Below are 20,961 nucleotides of genomic sequence, written 5' to 3'. Positions count from 1 at the left end.
TCTTTTTGTTTTATGTTTCTTTTTCTTACATTCTGGAAATTAAAGGTACCCTGCATGTACAAACCAAACACAACATTTTACCATAACTCTGCTCTACTGGAATCATGTCAACTATTAGTCTCAATGTTGTTTAAATGTTTTTTCTTTCATTGGAAAGTCTGGTTACCTTTACTCTTCTATGCAATACATGCTGTATTTGTTATTATGTACGCTTATTTTTACTTTGTATTTGTGGAAAATACAATAAAAAGGAATTTTTTCTGAGACATAGCCAAAAATAGGCCCAAAATGTATACACAGTTTAGGAACTACACTAATAAACTTGTAAATTTGGTAGACTAACAGGCTGTGTGTTAAAACTTATTTGATTTTACATTTGTTGACTGGGATAGTCTGACTGGATGCATGTCCATTTTCAGCTGAGGCCCAGGGAGAAACAAATCATCATAACATGTCACATATTACAAATAACAAAATATATTATTTACAGAGATTAGATGGGCAGACGATACAAATTACATACAGAATATTTTCAGTGATTAGAAGAGCACAAATTAAATAGTCAGGTAGTGTTATTCAGTGAGAGAATTGGATAAAATTACATAGTCTACCTAGCAGATTTAAAAATGCATTTCTGAAGGACATGAAGTCTGAAATTCAATGTTATCCAGTGACTTACAGTCATCTAAACTGAGAAAATCTAGACATCTTGTGAAATTTTAGATACTTGAGGGGTATTGTCTCTTATGGTATTTGGATGACTTGTCTTTCTGCATTTGCCTTACAGTCTTATACAACGTCAGGGCATCTACTGAGTCACTTTCCAAAAGCTGGTAAACAAAATACAAACTACTGAAATATTTTAGTCTATTTATACACCATTAGCTGCAAACGTGCATTTGCACTTATCTTTTAAAAACAGCCCACATTATTTTGTTCTCCCTTTAGAGAAGTAGAACTTTGCATCTGACTGAGTGGATTAAGGAAGTGCCTTTAGCTGCCTGGAGTCTGTGTGCCACAGCTTATTATTTTTAATAATAAAAGGGAGGCCAGACAGATTACACTGTGCCACAGGAAGGGTGGAATGAATAGCACCTGTCCCATGCACCATAGAGTTAGGGTGGAATGAAGGACATCTGTCTCATGCACCAACCTGCAGGAAGTAAACCACAGAGTCTGAACCTGAATTGCCATTAAAGGACTGATTTCTTACTAGACAGCTTGCACACGGTTAGAGGACTTGTTTTCCTGATCTTTTTAAACAGAGCCACCTGTACTGAGAAAATGATCCAGGCTTTTTTGAAATGTATATTTCAAAGGGAAAAATATGTTCAGTTTCTGTGGATACTTTTTGGAAGACTTGGAACACTTTAAAGACAGAGCGTTCATTACTACAAAAGTATGTGCAGATGTGGAGAAGTTTACTAGTTTTGTCTACCTTAAGACCCAATGGGTTGCATTTTTCTGTAAAGCATTTTAAAATTTAGTAGTAGTCTTTCTGGATATTCCTACTAGTTTTGTGTCATTTTGCCAAGTTTATTATTACCGTAGTTAAATTTCAAAGTATAGTCATTTTCAACATCAAGACTGTATGCCAGCTAATTGCAGAAGAAATAGCCTGTGCTTGAAATGTGGGCACAATCCCCTTCTCATGATGAGCACAAAAGTGCTCAACCCCTAAACAAATACAAACTGTGACAATATGGATATCACCTAGATATTCTGACAGACCGTCTCCTCTAAAATTTCAAGAGCTGAACATATTTCCACTAATCTCCCAGATCAACCTGGGCATTATACAGAAAGGGAAGGAAATAATAATATAGGTACTTGCTCCTCTGCTTCAGGTGTCAGCATTTATCTACTCGGCACCTGTAGCTACAGGATCCTTCTTGCAAGTGGTCAACACTAGCCAGTTAACTCTGCCGTGGATACTGTCTGTCACTGCTGTCTGCATTGGATACTAATGTCTGTCACTGCTGTCTGCGTTAAGCACATTGGCATCTAAGGCAGTGATGGTATTGATTCCCTCTATGAGGTCAGAGAGAATTAGTATAAAGACCTTCCTCATCACTGGAAATCTTTGGTAAAGAGCTTTCAGATTCTAAAATTGACCATGGATAGATAGACAATCTGTTGAGATGCCCTGACAGATCCTGCAATGGGTTCAGCTTCAGTGTTGGCCAACCAAACTAATGAACCTTTTGACCTTTCATCTTTAATTGGTGCCAATTTCTTTACAAATATAGACAGTGGGAGGAATTCACCCAAGTCTCTTCAGGGAGCATGAACATGGGGAGATCTTGAGTTAAATGCTTCAGAAAGATTGGCCAGTAGACCCCATCTAAGTCAGGATAGTGTCACTTACAAAGGAGATCAGACAGGATCCTCCAGCTTCCAGGGAGTGGGAATACTGAATATAGTTCACCCAACTGAGTTAACACTTGTGGCAGCAGCCTTTCAAAAGGAACCCTTTGGAAAAAGTTCTGTGGATCACCCTATGGATAAAGGATCCCAAGTGATGGACTGCTTTGGAAAGGACATGCATCCAGTACATTAAGGGGACAGACATGTGACATTTTCAGTGTGCATTGACACAGGACACGTATCAGACATTGAAGCAGTTATTACATGGGAACCTGAACAGGAAAGCTACACTACAAGTGTAAGTGGGGTGAAATACTTGTGTCAGAGTGCATTTTCTCTAGCAGATTTCAGACATTTCTAAGCAAGCTAGGCCAGAAAACGTGTGTGTTCTGCATGACAGTGCTGTAGCTACATGTTGCGAGTTGGGATAAGGAGAAGACTGCCTTCTATTTGGTAAAGAAATAAATATTACAGAACACTGCTTACACAGGGGAAGCACTAGGAGAAGCAATTAGAAGCCACAACAATCTGCCAATATATTTTGTCCTTGCCTTTACTGCAAGTTCTGTGGTGAATGCAGCATTTTTAGTGCAAAGGAAAATTTCAGAGTGTTCTCACACTATGTAAATTTAATTGTCTGATGTGGCAATAGATGATGCCTGCATTATCTTTGTCAGTTTAGAGCTGTGATTATAGAGTACCACCTAAGCTGGCTAGTGCTTGGTTTCATGTGGTCTACCATGGCAAACTCATCCTTGTGTAATCCCAGTAGCTGTCAGTGCTATTCTGAATAGTAAACATCTTGCTACAAAATGATTTTGTATCAGTCGATTTACTGATCAGTTCATAAATAGCAGGCAATCATTCTGCAGACCATTTCAAACCTAGCCAATAAAAGAAAAAAAAAGAAAAATGACAAACAGCATTGTAGAACTCTACAAGCAGATCGTAATCAAAAAGCTGACAAGTAACCAGGGTGGCAGGATCACAGCTTCGTGCAGGGCAAGTGGATAAGGGAAAATTGCACCCACATGTTATACTACCACATTTATCCCCCCTCCACTTATCCAATCCCTTTACTACACCGACAGAAGGTAGTGAGCAGAAAGGGGGTCCTATGCATCACTTGTTTTTGAGATCTTGCCAAACAGAGGGCTCAGATATTACTAAAGTTCTTTCTGGTCCTGAAAATGACAAAGGGTCCAAAACCTAGTTCATACGGAAGAGTTGGGTGGTTGTGGTGCCATGTGTCCTTCCATGATGTGTGTGCGCTGTTTCAACCTACAGGATGCACTCCTACTCATCAAGGAGTCTAGGAGACTTATGCTATTCTGGGTCCCTTCACAGTCCTACCATTTTTTTTAAACCTCTGCAGTCCCCTAGGTGGTGTTCACCCAATGCCTGGCAGCCATGACACCACATCTCATGCAAACATGGCTTGTACTCTACCTCTGAATTATGCTAACATCTTAAAACCATTATATTGTGTACATTCATATTAACTGTATTTTGTTCAGCTTTCTGTGAATGTACCAAAATAACAGCTGGTTGCACAATTTGCTACAAGTCTCCTTTGTGATAAATGCTTGGGTATTTTCTATAAACTGTAATTTACATTCATGCTTTGACCTTGGGTTATGGCTGAGAAGGCTCAAAGACCAGCCCACCTAGTCAGTTACCAAACAGTATGTAAACATATGCATAGAATGGCATATTCTGTCTCAAAAAGATTTTAGTAGAGGTCTCATTACTGGACTAGCAATGAAAAATCATTTTTGCCCTATGAAAACAGGCCATTAAAGAAGAAGAGTAGGTCAAACCCAATAATACAAACTCAGGCTTTTATGCCATTTTTTATCTGCAGCAAGCTAAGGGACGCATCAGTTTCCTGTAAATCTGCTGCTGCACGCAAGCGCCAAGCAGCTTTGTGAAATGCTGGAAACATCTACACTAAAAATAAGACTGTATCCTCTCCTTTCTTGTAGTTTAAGGGAAGTAGAGGACACACCATAACCTTGCATAATTTATTACTAACTTTCTAAACACGCAGGTTCTTTACCAAGGCAGTACTGTGCAAGTAAATTTTCGCAACTATTAGTAATTTGTTTCATCTTGTTTTTTTCCGTCCTTTTTCCTATTTAAATGCCTTATAAGACAATTGTGTATGCACAGAGTGATATAATGCACCCTATCCATCCTTGACGTGGCTGTATGAAGGAAAAAAAGTGCAATACAAGAGTCTGCCGACAGCCATGTTTGTATAAGGTCTTGAGCTTCTAATATCATTTTCTACCGATTCATTCCACAGCTCTTAACTGGAAGCTTCCTTTGGCAAAAGAAAGTAATTTCGCATGCAAATTGATGCATTTCAAGCAGGTGTATTAGATACTTTGTGATTAATCTTTTACATTTACTTGTAAAAAAGGTTGTGCATTACCTGCAGTATACAAGTCTATGCTGCCAGCCTCTATAAAAACTAGTTGTGTCACCTGTAGGAAGTTACAGGAACCCCTTTTGGGAGGTGGCATAAATCAATGTCTATGCAAACAGACTTTGGTCCCCTCTGTGGCTCAACTGACAACCAGCAGTACACGAGTTAGGAGGATCATGAGTTGTCCGTGTTTAATTTCTCAGAGATAAACACATTTTCTAGGGCGATTCCACACCCTTTTTAAAAAAAAGTCAGTACAGCAAAGACACAGGATAAAACTCTTTATGTTAACTGCTGAAGTTTACTTCTCCAATAAGAACACTAAAAATAAGGGCAACATGCAATTTCACCCCCCTTTCGGAGAAGTATGCCCGTGGACCCCCTCCCTCCACAGATCTGGGGGTGTTCTGCCCACTAAGTCTATAATTGCAGAATGCCTCTGGTATCTACAAGTACACAGTTAACAGTCCAGACTGGCAGAGCATCAAATGGAAAACTAACCAACTTTTGTAAGGCTTACCACGTTCATAGGTAGATACTAGGCGATCTGCCCAAAGGCATCTATAAGCCTAGCCGGAATGTGTTGGCTTTCGCCACCCTCTTAGATTAGTTCCCTGTGCCTCTGTCCAGCAGAGCCATTGAAGTGATCCCCAGGGTAAACTTCCTGTTTCCCATCCACTCGTCACGGTTTCTCTTGAAGAGTGTTAGTGAGGAGATCCGCCTAATGTAGACTGTAATCTTGTTCCAGAGCATGGGAAGTCTCTGGGACAGGAATCTATCCCTCCAACACGTCCTATTTATTGTTGTGGTGAAGTTTAGATCTAGAGCATGTGGCTTGAGGGGATATGGTTTTCTTTAGGTGGAGCATGTCCATCAATTCTGGGTCGGACATGGCCTTGTATGTCAGGCAGAGATCACCTCTGAGTAGGCGGTATGCAATAGAGTACAGCTGGAGTTTTCAGTCGAGCTGCATAGGGCATCTGTTTGAGGCCAGTGATCCTGTTGGTGAGGTACGTCTGTGGTCTTTACAGCTGTTGCAGGTGTCTTGTAAGGTACATCCCAAATGGGGAGTTGTACTCTAATGGGTCTGATGAGGGATACGTAGAGGGGCACAATGACCTCTTTTGATCTGGATGCAAACCCTTTTGTGATTAGGTGGGCCACATAAGATTTTCTAACCACTTTGGCAATGTGATTTTCAAAAGGAGAGATTACCATCTACTTGGGTCCCCAGATCCCTTATTTCGTCTTCTGTATTTAGGGGGCTACCACCTATGTGGTAATTTGTCATTACTTTGTTTTTTCCAAAGGGGATAACTATGCACTTTTTGGCATTTAGCTTGAGGCCATTGTCTCAGTGAGACCCTTTTGGAGGATGTCTATGTCAACTGGAGAGTCAATTATAGCCCCTAATTTGCAGTCTGCAAACTTGGTCAGCCATAGTTCTCCTGTGCTTGCCTGTACCTCTGAGAAGTATATGCCAAACAGGAGAGGTACTAGGACTGAGCCCTGGGGAATGCCACTTTTAACCGGTTTACAGTCAGACCAAGTTCCCGCAACTCTTACCATGTGGGTTCTGTCTGTGAGCCAGTTGGCAACCCATCTCGTGACATAGGGGTTTATGTTCAGGCTGGTGAGTTTTTCTGTAATACCCGAGTGGGGAATGGTGTCAAAAGGCTTGGCGAGGTCAAGGTACGCTGCGTGAACCACCTTTTCCTCATCTATGGCCTTGGTTACTGTCTCGAAGAAGTCAACCAGGTTTAGTAGGTATGATCTGCCCTTAAAGCCGAACTGGGTCGGGTCAAGTATTTGGAGGTTCCCAATGTTTTTAGGAGTTCCATGATTATGTGTTCCATAGCCTTGCAGACCAGGTTTATGGGGCAATAGTTACCAGGGTCAGTTGTGGCCCCTTGTGGAGAGGAATAACCATTGCTGTGTGCCATTCTATGGGCACGTAGCCTGTGGAGAGGCTGAGGTTGAACAGCATGTTTAGGTGGGGGGTTAGTTAGTTCTGTAGTTCATGCAAGACGCAGCCTGGGACACCAACTGGTCCCACTGACACTGTATTTTTGGCTTTTGAAAGGGCTGTTTTCACCCGTGTGTCTCATTTTTGGGACACTACACTTTTCCGGTATTGTTGTGGGCCCTTTTGGAGGTGAGAGGGGGGTGAAGTTTGCATTGAATCCATCTGCCAGGATGTTGGCAATAGCAGTAGGTTCAGTACATTTTGTGCTATTTTGCAATAGTTCAGTGCATATGTGCGAGTTGCCACTTAGATTCTTAACATAGCTAAAGAAGGCTTTGTGGTTTTCTTTTGAATCCTTGGCTATTTTTCTTTCGAAGTTAGCCTTGGATGATTTCATGAGGGACCTTAGTTTCTTATGGACACTGATCAGGGATGTCTTTCCTTCTTGGGATTTGCTTTTTTTCTGAACTAGTTTCCTCCTTCAATTGTATAAGCCCATTTACTGCAGGGGTCCACCAAACTGATTTCATTCTTTTAGAGGAGTGAGTCTTGTTTTGCTAGGGATGGCACGATCCTTGCATCCTTGTAGGTGCTCAGAGTGCATTTGTAAAGGTTTCAGCATCTTGGGCAGCGTTATCCTTTAGCGTGGGGGCTGTGAAACTTACCATTTCTGTCTTACATAAGGTGAAGTTTGCTTTAGAAATGTTTTTTTTTACTGTGGTTTCCTTAGTTGGGGGTGGTGGTGGGGTGTGGACATCCAGAGTGATTAGTTTATGGTCTGATCTAACCAGTGGTGGGTTGACCTCCAGTGTGGAACACCTACCGCCCATGTTGGTGACGACTGGGTCCAATATGTTTTCACCTCTGGTAGGGGAGTTTACCAGCCAATCAAGGGTGTTTTGAGTTTATGAATTCCAGGAAGCACTGGGCCTGGGAATTTGTACTCTAGTAGTTTTCCCAGTGAATGGTAGGATAATTGAAATCGCCCAGTATCAGGGTGTTCAGTAGGACCTTCATGTTTTCCAGTGTCTCCAGAAAGGTGGAGTGGTGGTCCTGGTCATGGAGGGTGATCTGTAGCAGGCCACAATTTGCATTGTAGATTTGCCCAATGTTAGTTGCACATGGATGATCTCAGAGGTATCATGCTGCGCCACTAACCTAGAAGTGTAGGTATCCTTGATGAATATGGATACACCCCCTCCTTTTGTGTTTCGGTCCGTGTTCTGTGGCCAAAACGTGTGGTATGAGTTGTAGACCAGTAGTGCTGGGGTGCTCCCTGGAGCCTTGAGCCAGGTTTCAGTTACTGCTCAGATGTCGACGTTCTCCATACTGAGGAGTGCTTCAAGCATGTGCATTTTGAGATTTAAACTCCTGGCGTCGAGTAGCATAACCCTCAGTTTTTTTGTTTATTGCGCTGTTTATGGAGGTGGGTTTGACTTTTGAGCCTCGCCTAAAAAAGGCACTAAGGGAGCAGCAAGAGCCTTGGCCAGTATTCGAAAGCCTAGGGGTGACAGGTGCAAGCAGTCTCTTGCGAAGCAACGCGGCTTGTCAAGCATGTCGTCCCAGGCTGACAGACACTGGATCCCCTTTGAATGACACCAGAAGCTTAGCCAATTGTTGAAATTGATCATTTTTTTCTATATATTGAGGTATTATTCTTGGTGAGGGCAGGATGCTACAAAGGGTCAGGGTCATACCAGCCTGGGCTGCATGATCTGTGGCCATTCCAGTTGGTGCAGATATTTAGAGAGGTACATACCAAACGAGGCATTATACTCTATTGGTCTAATGAGCGAGTATAGAGTTGATAACTTTTTCTTGATTGCTGGATGCAATCCCTTTACTTATGAGATGAACCAAGTAAAAGGATTATCTGACCACTGGATGCTATATATGATGGTCAAATGGGAGATTTTTATCAACCCAAGTACCCAGGTCTCTCACCACAGGTTGTGTGCTTAGGGGGTTGCTGTTGATGTGGTAATCAGCAGGGGCCATGTTTTTGCTGAACGGAATGATTATACATTTTTTATGCGTTTAACTTGAGGCAATGACATTGGCACCAGTCATTAGGTGATGTGAGACCCTCTTGCAGTATAGGTTATCATTTGGGGAGTCAATGACAGCACCCAACTTGCAGTCACCCGCAAACTTTGTCAGCCACAGGCCTTTTGTCTTTGCCTGGACCTCTGAGAAGTAGCTCCAAACAGCAGGGTCCTAGGACAGATCCCCAGGGAACTCCACTAGTGACAGGTGTGAGGTGAAGGCACCTATTTTGACCTTCAGGGTCCTGTTGGTGGGCCAGTTGGCCACCACCTGATGAGATAGGGATTTATGCCAAGTTGTGTTAGCCTCTCAATGATGCCAGAGTGGGGGGATTGTGTCAAAGGCCTTGGCTTAGTCAAGCTGTATGTACAGACTTTCCCTCATCCAAGGCCTTGGTGAGGGTCTCAAAGAAGTCAACCAGGTTCAACAGGCAAGACCTGCCCTTGACGAATCTGGACTGGGTGGGGTCAAGTGCTTGGAGATTGCCTATGTCCTTGTTTATGAGATCCATAAATTATACACTCCATGGCTTTACAGATCAGACTTGTCAAATTAATGGGGAGATAGTTTCCAGGGTCAGTAGTGGCACCACCTTTGTGCAACTGGATGACACTGGCAGTTCTCCACTCTGCTGGAATGAAGCATGTACTTAGAATGTGGTTAAATAGGGTGCTCAATGGCAAAGCCAGTTTTTGCTAGAGATGGTGCAGAATACAGCCTGGGATATTTATCAGGTCGCATGGAAGCTGTGTTCTTTGCCTTGGATAGATTCATAATTGGCTTTGGAGGTTTTCACTAGTGATCTAATTTGCTTGTTGAGGCTAATGAGGAAGTTTTCCAATTTGGAATTTGTTCTTTTTTACCTTTGGACAACAGTTTCTTCCTTTTGTTGTCAAGACTGTTGATACAGGATGTCCACCAAACAGGTTTGTTTTTCCTTGAGGAGCAGGTTTTAGTTCTGTTGGGTATGGCTGAGTTAATGCACTTGTCCACATGCTTGTATACTGCATTGGCGTACTGTTCAGCATAGTTGTCTACATCCTCTGAGGGGGGTGGTAGTGTGAAGCTGCTGATACTCTCCCTTAGGAGGTTGTAATCAGTTTTTAGCTTGATTACGGCTGGGGGAGCAGGGGGGATAGAAACTTTGAATGAGAGACAGTCCAATGATCTGATCTCACTAGGGAGGAACATACTATGGGAGTGGTGCAGTGGTCACCCATGTTAGTGAGAACCAAGTCCAGAATGTTATCTCCCCTTGTGGGGGATGAGACAAGCTGGTCTAGTGCGTTATAACTGATAACATTTTCAAACAATGTAAAATTGTCTGATGCTTACACACAATGACCTTTTACTTCACTTGCCGCGTGGAGATAGGTCACCCTGCCATAGAACAGATTGTTGACAGCCAGATAAATATAGTTATGAAACTATGCTGTGGCAGACAGTGAGAAGGATAGTTCAATTAGTACATCTATTAGTTTGGAATGGGAGACCATATCAAAAGCTTTTGATAGGTCTAGAAAGATGACAGATACAAAGTTGTTATTCCTGTGATGGTTTACGGTATTAGTGAAGGATACGAGAGCTGTAGTGGTATTATGTGATGGGCAAAACCCATGCAGAGTGTTTGTAAGAAGGTTATTTCTTAGTAAGAATTTCATGACCTGGAGATGAATACACCTTTCGAGTAGCTTAGAAAGAGTTGAAAGAATAGCAATTGGCCGATGGCTTGTCAGTTCTGTGGAAAGTCCCCCTTTATGAAGTGAGATTACATGGGACATTTTCCACAGTTGAGGGACCTTGTTTTCAAGAATGGATCTATTTACAAGGATTGATACTGGGAAGGCTATAGATTCAGCTGCAATTTTGAGGTATTCACTGATTAAGTTATCTACGGCAAGTGTAGTAGGTTTTAGTTTCTGTAGTAGTTTTTTTATAGTGGCTGTAGGAACTGGGGAGAGAAAGAATGAGGCATTGCTAGTTGTAGACCTGGCTGGTTTGGTATCAGGAAGTAGGGGTTTGCTGTATACAGATTCAGTAAAATGTTTGTTAAAAATGGTAGCTATGCTATTGGAATTGTTGTGGATGTTTGGCGTTAGTGTAGTCGATTTTCCTGGGTGAAGGACCGAGTTTATAGCCGGCCAGAATTTGAGGGGTTTTTTGATATCAGTTTGGAATGTTAGGATAGAAATTTAATTTATTTTATCATGTTTTTTTTTTTTTTTTTGTAATTATTTCTAAGTTCTTGATACTGTTGTTTAGAAACTACTGTGTTATCTTACTCCATAGTTCCCAGGCTTTATATCTAGTTTTCAGAAGGGCTCTAGTGTCTCTGCTTAGCCAGGGGGCATAGTTTGATTTTACTCCAACAGGGTCATGTGCACTTAATACATCTAAGATTAATAAATCAAAGTGGTTCCCTGCATCACCTAGGTCAAAGTACTTGAGTGGAGTCCAATTGCACCTTTGACTGACTCATATGACTGATCACTCCTCTATGGAGTGTTTGCCAGCAGTCTTTGGTATGAAATCGTGGGATAAGGAAACTTGCCTTTATCCCAGGGATGAGCGATCTTACAGTTGGTATATAGTTGGGGGGCTTACCCCTCCAGCAAAGAAAAAAAAAAAAAGTTGTTTTGCTTTCAATCATTTTAAACTCAAAATAAAATTATGTTTGTTTTCAATCTCACACCTGTTTGGGAAATGGAGACACTCACGGAGACACAGACAGAGAGACACGCCACAGCTCTTCACACATGCCACAAATGCAGGCCTTAGTACTGATTGGAACAGTGATGCTGATGTATAAATGAAAAAAATGGCAACTGGTTAAATGCCTGGCGTCATTCAACATGGGGTGAAATGCTCGACAGCCATACTTTCTTCACACACACACAAAGGGCAGTTTGCACCCCTAACCCAAGGCTTTTGCATCTTGGTGAAAGCTTTTGCTGCCTCCATTGTGCATTTTTAGGCAGGATTCGACTAATGGACTTTCTAATCTATCTTCTAAAAACAAGTCCGTCACTGGAGCAGACCAGTTGGTTTTAGCATTAATGCTAAAACCAACTGCAAGACCTTGAGGACCTCCTGCACGTGCAGCACATCCAGGTTTGTGTGGTTACAGAAATCCTGACCTTAGGAGCACAAAGAACACCCCTCAGTACCTGGGTTTGTGCTCATTTGTTTAGACCACATGGAAACTCTGGTGATTTATCTATATTTGGAGACAACATTACCTCAAGACAGATACCCAGAGACTCGCACCAAGTAGAATTAGATTAAACAAGATGAGATATCAGATCACAGAATGATGCAATACCCCATTCAAGGTCTCCAGAAAATCATGCAACATTCAAAATAGAACATTATCTTATGTAACTTTACTACCAAACACCAACAAGATATGCACAAAGAACCACTTCTTAAACCAGATTATTAAGGAAGCCACTAGATAAACAAATGTATCTGACCTGGTCCTAACAAACCTAGCACATGTACGTACCACTGTTCTTCTCCGTGGACAAGTTGAACCACAAACAAGTAACCTTCTCCATTAAAATCTCGAAACTGTCAGAAGCAAATCACAGAATTCAAGTATTCACATACATACAAAAAAAAATCCAACAGTTTTTTTGATGAGATCTCCAAGTTAAGACTAAAGCAGTCAAAATGCTGACACTGCAAAGAATTATTCTTACAAACTCTACTCTGGAATAAACCTATACAGCATAACAAAAGACCCTCCAAATTAGAGAGGACGAGCAGCTTGATAAGATATAAAAGAAATAAAAGCAGAAAAACTAAGGTATCCATCAACTCAAGACTAGCTAAAGAATCCAAAGACAACTACAAATTATTTAGTTAGGGTATGAAAATGACTCAACATTGCTATTCATAATAGCACTGCCTACTGCAATCCAGAGGATATTGACAACATACTAGCAAATAATCTAGTGCCAGCTTTAGCCTAGAATATCCATTCCAAGCCTGCTTATCCCAGACAGAATACAATCACCAACTGTCACAAAAGGACAAACACTTCAGTGTGAAATACACTTTGTTAGGAGGTCACAAAGCATATATGGTTGTTTAATAAAACCATGCAGGTCAGACACTGGGGACTCGCTCCTCAACCTATTTAAACTTAGCCTAGCAATTGGATTTGTCGAGGAGGTGTGGCACACAGCTGTTGTGATGTCACTCTACAAGGGTGTCCCCACTGATAAACCCTGTCAATCTGAATCTTGTATGCAAACCCATGAAATGTGGCTTAATTAACTCCATCCATCCCTTCCCTCATTCTGCACACGGGGTTGGGGTGTCACTTACAGTGACAAATTAACTAGGATACCAAAAATCTTGACCTTGCCAAGACATTCGATACCATACTGCAGGCAAGCTGTCCACACAGCATATCTTGACCTTGTCAAGGCATTCAACATCATACTGCAGGCAAGCTGTCCACACAGCATATCTTGACCTTGCCAAGACATTCAATACCATACTGCAGGCAAGCTGTCCACACAGCATATCTTGACCTTGCCAAGACATTCAATATCATACTGCAGGCAAGCTGTCCACACAGCATATCTTGACCATGCCAAGACATTCGATACCATACTGCAGGCAAGCTGTCCACACAACATATCTTGACCTTGCCAAGACGTTCGATACCATAGACTGCATAATAATAATAATAAGTATAATAAAATAAGCTGAAGGAGGTCCAACTCAACACATATGTGGATGGGTGGTTAGAGACAGAACTTTCACAGTAAGAGTACGAGATTTGTCCTTTGAGATTATGAACGTGACCAGTGGAGTTCCTCAGAGATCTTTGCTAGGATATCTGCAGCTCTTCACATGTCCAGTGAAGATCTCCGATTAAAGTTCTCAGATGACTGTAAAGCATAGAATACTCAAGTCCCCCTCTAACATACAGGCACTCCAACTGGAGCTTACACTTCACAATAGCTGGTGTACTAAATTTCAAACAATACCAAAAAGTAAAACATTGTTGATTCAACAAGTACCCTCTAGTAAAAAAAGTAACACACAAAGCTAGCTACGAAAACAAAATTGCCACTAATTCTAAGGACAGCCACAAAGCATTCTATAGTTATGTCAAGAATCTCGATGGCAACACCCAGATCTGCTCTGAGTTACAGCACAATGGCACAAAAATTACAGAACCAACTGATATTGCCAACATCCTGGCAGATAGGTTCAGTGCTACCTTTACCCCCCACCCCCTAAAGGGCTCATATTTATACAGGAAGAATGCAGAGTCCCTGTAATCACAACTACGCAGGTAAAAGCTGCACTCTCTAAAGCCAAAACAAAGCATCCATGGGACCGGTCAACATGGCTCCCCACTTAAGCACAATGCTCAAGAATAGCCTCACATCAGGCTTTGTGCCCACTGAATGGCACACAGCAACAGTTATCCCACTCCACAAACAGGGAGCCACCACTGATCCCGGGAACTATTGACCTATTAGCCTGACGAGCCTGGTCTGCAAGGCCATGGAACGTATTATCATGGAACTCACAAAGACATTGGTAACCTCCAAACTCTGGATCCCACCCAGTTCGGGTTTGTGAAAGGCAGATCATGCCTCCTGAACCTGATCAATTTCTTTGAGGCAGTTGCCAAAGCCGTAGATGAGGGTAAGGTGGTTCACACAGCCTATCTTGACCTCGCCAAGGCTTTCGACACCATCCCCCATTCTGGAATTATAGTTAAACTCACTAAACTAGGTGTAAATCCCTACGTCACAAGATGGGTTGCCAACCGGCTCACTGACAGAACCCACAGTTGAAGACTCCAAATCTGACCTCAAAGCAGTGACAAGTGGATTACCACAGGGTTCTGTCCTGGGACCTCTCCTGTTTGGTATCTACTTCTCTGAAGTACAGGCTAACACAGAAGGCCTCTGGCTAATGAAGTTCGCAGATGACTGCAAACTAGGAGCTATAGTCAAGTCCCCAAATGTGGACATCCTACAGAAGGGCCTCGCCGAGACAGATGCCTGGTGTCAAAAGCCATGGCCTCAAGCTCAATGACAAAAAGTGGTGCGTCATATCCTTTGGTAAAAATTCTGTACCCACGAACTACCACATAGGCAGCAATCTACTTGACACTGAATGTGTGATAAGAGACCTTGGGACCCAGGTGGACAGTAGTCTCCCCTTTGATGGTCACATTGCCACAGCAGTTAGGAAGTCCTTCTACGTGGCACACCTCATCATAAAAGGGTTCTCATCCAGGAAAAAAAAAAAAAAAAAAAGAGGTCATTGTTCCCCTCTACTCAACACTCATTAGACCCATTATAGAGTACAACGCCTCTTTTGGAATGTACCTTACAAGACATCTGCAGCAGCTGGAAAGGCCACAGAAGTACCTCACAAAGAGGATTACTGGCCTCAAACAAATGCCCTACACTGACCGCCTCAAAAAACTCCAGCTTTACTCCATAACATATCGCCTACTCCAAGGTGATCTCTGCCTAACACACGAAGCTGTGTCAAACCCAGAGCTGTTGGACATGCTACACCTAAAGAAATCCCAATCCCTCCGAGCTACACGCTCTAGGGACCTAAACCCTGTCACCACAATAAAACAGGACATGCTGGAGGGATAAATTCCTGTCCCAGAGAATTCCCATACTCTGGAACAGGCTACCCATCTATGTCAAGCAAAGTTCTTCATTAGTACTCTTCAAGAAGAATCTTGGTGAGTGGATGGGAAATAGGAAATACACACTGGGGATCACTTCTGTGTCTCTGCTCAACAGTGGCACAGGAAAATAACTTTCTTGGGTGGCGTACGCCAGAGAACCTTGTTGACTAGGCTTACGTATAGCCTAGTACCCACCTACGAACACACCACTTCAAAATGAGAAGTTAGTGATAGACATGGTTATTTCTGTGGTTTGCCCCCTCATTTGAAAATCATGATGTAATGGTACCCGATAAATCATTTTACCTTGCAAAACTCTTTAACAAAAGGTGTTTTTTTAATAGATAGAGGCTCCACATCACCTTGTATTCTGCACTAATTAGACCTGTCAATCCCCCTTTGGGATGCACCTTACAAAGCACATAAAGCAACTGGAAAGAGGCCACAGTTTTAACTAAAGAAATAAAGTGCTTAAAAGACCTGCCTAGAGAGAGACAGACAAGGAGCTATTCAATAACATACAGACTCCTTAGGGTGGTCTGTGCCCCCTTATACAGTGCCATAGGAGATAAAGTAGCCCAAGAATTCTTACACCTTGAAATATCAAGACAGTTATAGTAACAGTAGGGTGAAAGATCTAAATCCATAGGGTGAAAGATCTAAATCCATGCGAACAATTAAAACAAGATAAGAAGATGATTAGTCACATCCCCTAGCCTTTCTGGAATAAACTTCCTCTCAAAGTTTAGTAGTGAGACACACACTGCCTTAGGACAACTGGATGGGTATTCATAAATTCACCCCTGATATGACCGTCTTGTCCTAACATTTAAAGGTTGGGGGGGGTAAGGCTTAATGGTGGATGCTGGCAAGGTGAAAATGATGTTGCAGTTCATGTTGCCTTATAACTCATATCAGCTATGAAAGGGGCAGTCACAAAATTGACAATAGAGTGAAAGGAATATCCCCCTATAACCATGGAAATGTGCATGGCCTGCTACCAATCGTCCTACAGATGATTAATGTAATACTGTTAGCACAAGCTCATCTCCATAACCTGTTCTAACCAGACCCCCTACTTACTATCAAAAACAGACTGGCTTTGGTTTCTCCAGATTTAAGTGCGTGTTTAAAATGTCCAAGAATTTAAATGCACTGAACTGGAGGAGGGACACCACCATTCTATGGTGCAGAACCTATCCAGGACCCACCATGCAGCCATTCCACACAACTGTCAATTAACAAATACAAAATGGCCACATCAAATGTTGTCCTTGGTGTCCTAGGCTGATCCCTGCAAGGGTGACACCACTAGTTCGACAGTCCTCACGTAGGAAATGCAGCTCTGACCCAAACTTTTCTCTCTCTCTCTCTCTGCAGGGTCCTCCCCCATATCGGTATTGGAAATTTACACAACACCCAGACTTTTGATTCATATTTTTAGTCTGTTCCTCATTTAGATTTTTTTTAACCGATCACTGAGAATTTAAGTCACTAAATGAAAAGGCAGAGTTTATTTTAATATTTTTTTTATTATTAAAGTTTGCTTACCAGCCACAGATTTCAGACTTGATACCATACAGAAAATAAAAAAATACAAGTGTACATAGCATTGGGTTACCACCTATCCCAGTTTATACAAAAAGGGGAGAAAAGTGACATATCCCAGTATTTTACTTCCTAAGGTTCCACTAATAATTGCATAAATACTTATTTTGCATCCATGTACATGAAGCAATAGAAATAGCTCTGATTTAACAATGCTGTTTATTTGGATAAAATTATTATTATAGGCCAAGAACAACCACAAAGCATTCTTTAGCTATGTCCGCAACCTCAAAGGCAATACACAATTGTGTTCAGATCTCCTTGTAAATATAGCCACCTGTACTGAGCCAGAAGATAGGGCAAATCTTCTGGCCGATAAATTCAGCTCCAACTTTACTCCTCTCTCCCCCCCTCGACCTTCCCTGAGGGACTATCAAATATAACTCCCCCTACTTTCACTAGGGAACAGGTCCTTAATGCTCCAAGATCAAGAACACTGCATCAGTGGGCCCAGACAATATCCCAGGATGCCTTCTAAATAGCATGAAACATGACTTATCAGGGCCTCTGGAATTATTGTTTAACTGAAGCCTCCAAATAGGCTTCATGCCTCAGGAATGGAGAAAGGCAACAGTCATCTACAGACCCACTAGTCATATGTAAAGCCATGGAAAGAATTATGGAGATTATCAGTAGAGATAGTAAACCTCCTGACACTGGACCCAACCCAGTTTGGTTTTGTAAAGGACAGATCATGCCTACTCAACCTGGTGGACTTCTTTGAGAAGGTCACCAAAGCAAATGAGGGCAAAATTGTTCACACTGCCTACCTTGACCTGGCCAAGGCATTTGACAATACCCCACTCAGGCATTGTTGACAAACTCAAAAGGTTAGGTACAAACCCGTATGTCAACCAGTGGATACCCAACTGGCTCACAGACAGGACCCAGGAAGTTTGAATTGGGCAGTCCACCTCTACAAAGTGGCCAGTCACAAGCAGAGTCTCTCAGGGATCAGTCCCTTGGACCGCTCCTTTTTGGCATTTACATCTCATAAATCAAGGACAATGTCAGTGGTCTCTGGCTGACTAAATTTGCAGATGACTGCAAATGAGGAGCTGTCATTGAATCTCACACTGACACAAATGGTCTCCAGGAGGGGCTGACGCAGAAAAACAACTGGTGTCAGAGTCATGGACTAAAACTAAATGCCAGAAATGCATAATAGTATCCTTTGGGAAGTCATCCATCCCTGGTTACTATCATATTGACAACACACACCCCCAGAGTTGACCCAGTAGTCAGGGACTTAAAGGCTAGATTACTATCGGTGTGTCCTTATCACGTGTCTACAGTGGTGAGGAAATTATATGTTGCACAACTTATAAACAAAGGTATGGCATAAGTCCAAGGAAGTCATTATTCCACTGTATTCATCACTCATCAGACCTATCATGGAGTACAATGCCCCCTTTGTTAATGTACTTAACCAGGCATATCTAACTGGAACGTCCACAGAGGTTCCTCACTAAAACAATACAGGGCATAAGTAATACAGTGGATATAAACAGTATACACACCCCTGTTAAAATACCAGATTTTTGCGATACAAAAAGAGAGACCACAATAAATCATTTCAAAAAACTTTTCCCACCTTTAATGTGACCTATAACCTGTACAATTCAATTGAAAAACAAACATGTTAGGGGAAAAATATAAAAAAATAAACAAGCTGGTTGCACAAGTGTGCACACCCTTAAACTAATACTTTGTTAAAGCACCTTTTGATTTAATTACAGCATTCAGTCTTCTTGGGTGCACACCTGCTATCAATTAAAGATACTCTGATTAACCCCAAATAAAGTTCTGCTGTCCTAGCAGGATTTTCCTGACATTTACTCAGTTGCCTGCTACAGCAAAAGCCATGGTTCAGAGAGCTTACAAAGCATCAAAGGGATCTCATTGTTGAACGGTATCAATCAAGAGAAGGTTTCAAAAAAATTTCCACAGCCTTGTATATACCATGGAACACTGAAGACAGTCATCAAAAAGTGGAGAAAATATGGGGCAGTAAAGTTGCAGTGAACTGGACTTCTCTCCAAAATTGATGAAAAGATGAAAACTGGTCAGGCAGGCTGCCAAGAGACCTATAGCAACACTGAAGGAGCTGCAGGAATTTCTGGCAAGTACTGGTTGTGTACTACATGTGACAATCTCCCATATTCTCCATATATCTGGACTATGGGATACGGCTGAAAGATGGAAGCCTTTTCTTACACAGAAAAGCATCCAGACCCAGACAAAATTTGCAAAACAATACATCAAGTCTCCCAAAAACATGTGGGAAAATGCATTATGGTCTGATGAGACTAAGGTTGAACTTTTTAGCCACAATTCCAAAAGGTATGTTTGGCACAAAAACAACACTTCACATCACCAAAAGAACACCATCCCCACGGTGAAGCATGGAAGTGGCAGTGTCATGCTTTGGGATTGCTTTTCTTCAGCTGGAACTGCAGCTTTAGTGGTGGGAGGATGGCATAATGATTTAGGTGTTTACCTGGCAAACACAAGGTGCAGGGTTTGATTCTCATGTGGGGTAATTGGCTAGGCTTAAAATGGCCCACAAGGGGCAATTAGCCTAGTATTAACCTATGAACCTATTTACTCAAGGAGGAGGGAATTATGAACAGTTCCAAATACCAGTCACTTTTGGCCCAAAACCTTCAGGTGCCTGCTAGAGAGCAGATGATGAAGAGGAATTTGACCTTTCAGCACAACCATGACCCCAAGCATACAGCCAAATCAACAAAAGAATGTCTTCCATCAGAAGAAAATTAAAGTTTTGGAATGGCCAAGCCACAGCCCAGACCTAAATCCAATAGACAATCTGGCTGTACAGAAGAGATGCCCTCGTAATCTGACAGATTTGGAGCACTTTTGCAGGGAAGAGTGGGAAAATATTGACAAGTCAAGATGTGCCATGCTGATAGACTCCTACCCAAGAAGGCAATGCTGTAATCAAATCAAAAGGTGCTTCAACAAAGTATTAGTTTAAAAGTGTGCATACTCATGCAACCAGCTTATTGTACTTTATTTTTTTATATTTTTTCCCCAACAGTTTTTTCCAATTGAATCGTACAGGTTATAGGTCACATTAAATCATTTCAAAACTTTTATTGTTGTCTCATTTTTTAATCACAGACACCTGGCATTTTAACAGGGGTGTGTACACTTTATATCCACTGTATGTCCTATGCAGACCACCTCAAGGCCCTATCCATCTCCTAGAGGCTTTTGAGGGGAGATTTATACTTGGCATACAGGGCATTGTCAGACCCCACTCTGATGGGCCTCCTGCATAGCCACAAAACAAACAGTACCAGAATTACCCATTCTAAAGACTTGAATCTTCCCTGTGATATAAATAGGACCTGCTGGAGAGAGAGGCATGTATCCCAGAGACTACCCAGTCTATGGAACAGGCCTCCCCATCCATGTGAAGTAGAGTTCCTCCCTAATCTAATTCCAGTACAACTTGGACAACTGGATGGGAAACCGGAAATTCATCCCTGGTTTGGCACCTATGTCTCTGGACAGAATTAGCCTATAAATGGTTCATCTCCAAGGCCCATGCTTACACTTATCAAGGGTATCAAAACTCGTTAGAGATTTGGGATGCATGGCCAAGCTTAAAAAGGCCCTTGTGGTCGTAAACACCCATGAACCTAGACATAATAATACCAATCCTCTGCACTGGATGTGGAAAAGTTATGATGCACAAAATACCACGGTTCCAAAAAATGTCCAACTTTTGGAATCTGATGAGATGGCAACCCGAAAAGAACATTTAAAATCTGTCTTAGATTTTAGGTCTTTGGTTCATATGAGGCACTGTCCACATTCCAATGCGCCAAA

At 42.0% G+C, this 20,961-nt stretch overlaps 1 protein-coding gene across 2 annotated transcripts in view; it reads right to left on the bottom strand.

Moving 5' to 3' along the window:
• The window catches only part of VRTN (vertebrae development associated), an 89,511-nt gene that overhangs the window by 67,475 nt on the left and 1,075 nt on the right, over positions 1–20,961 (bottom strand). The window lies entirely within an intron of this gene.

The sequence above is a fragment of the Protopterus annectens genome, chromosome 6.part0 (genome assembly GCF_019279795.1).
Source record: "Protopterus annectens isolate FY-2018-M chromosome 6.part0, PAN1.0, whole genome shotgun sequence".
NCBI lineage: Eukaryota > Metazoa > Chordata > Ceratodontiformes > Protopteridae > Protopterus > Protopterus annectens.
The sequence above is the reverse complement of the archived record's forward strand: the minus strand, read 5'-3'. Positions and strand labels throughout refer to the sequence as shown.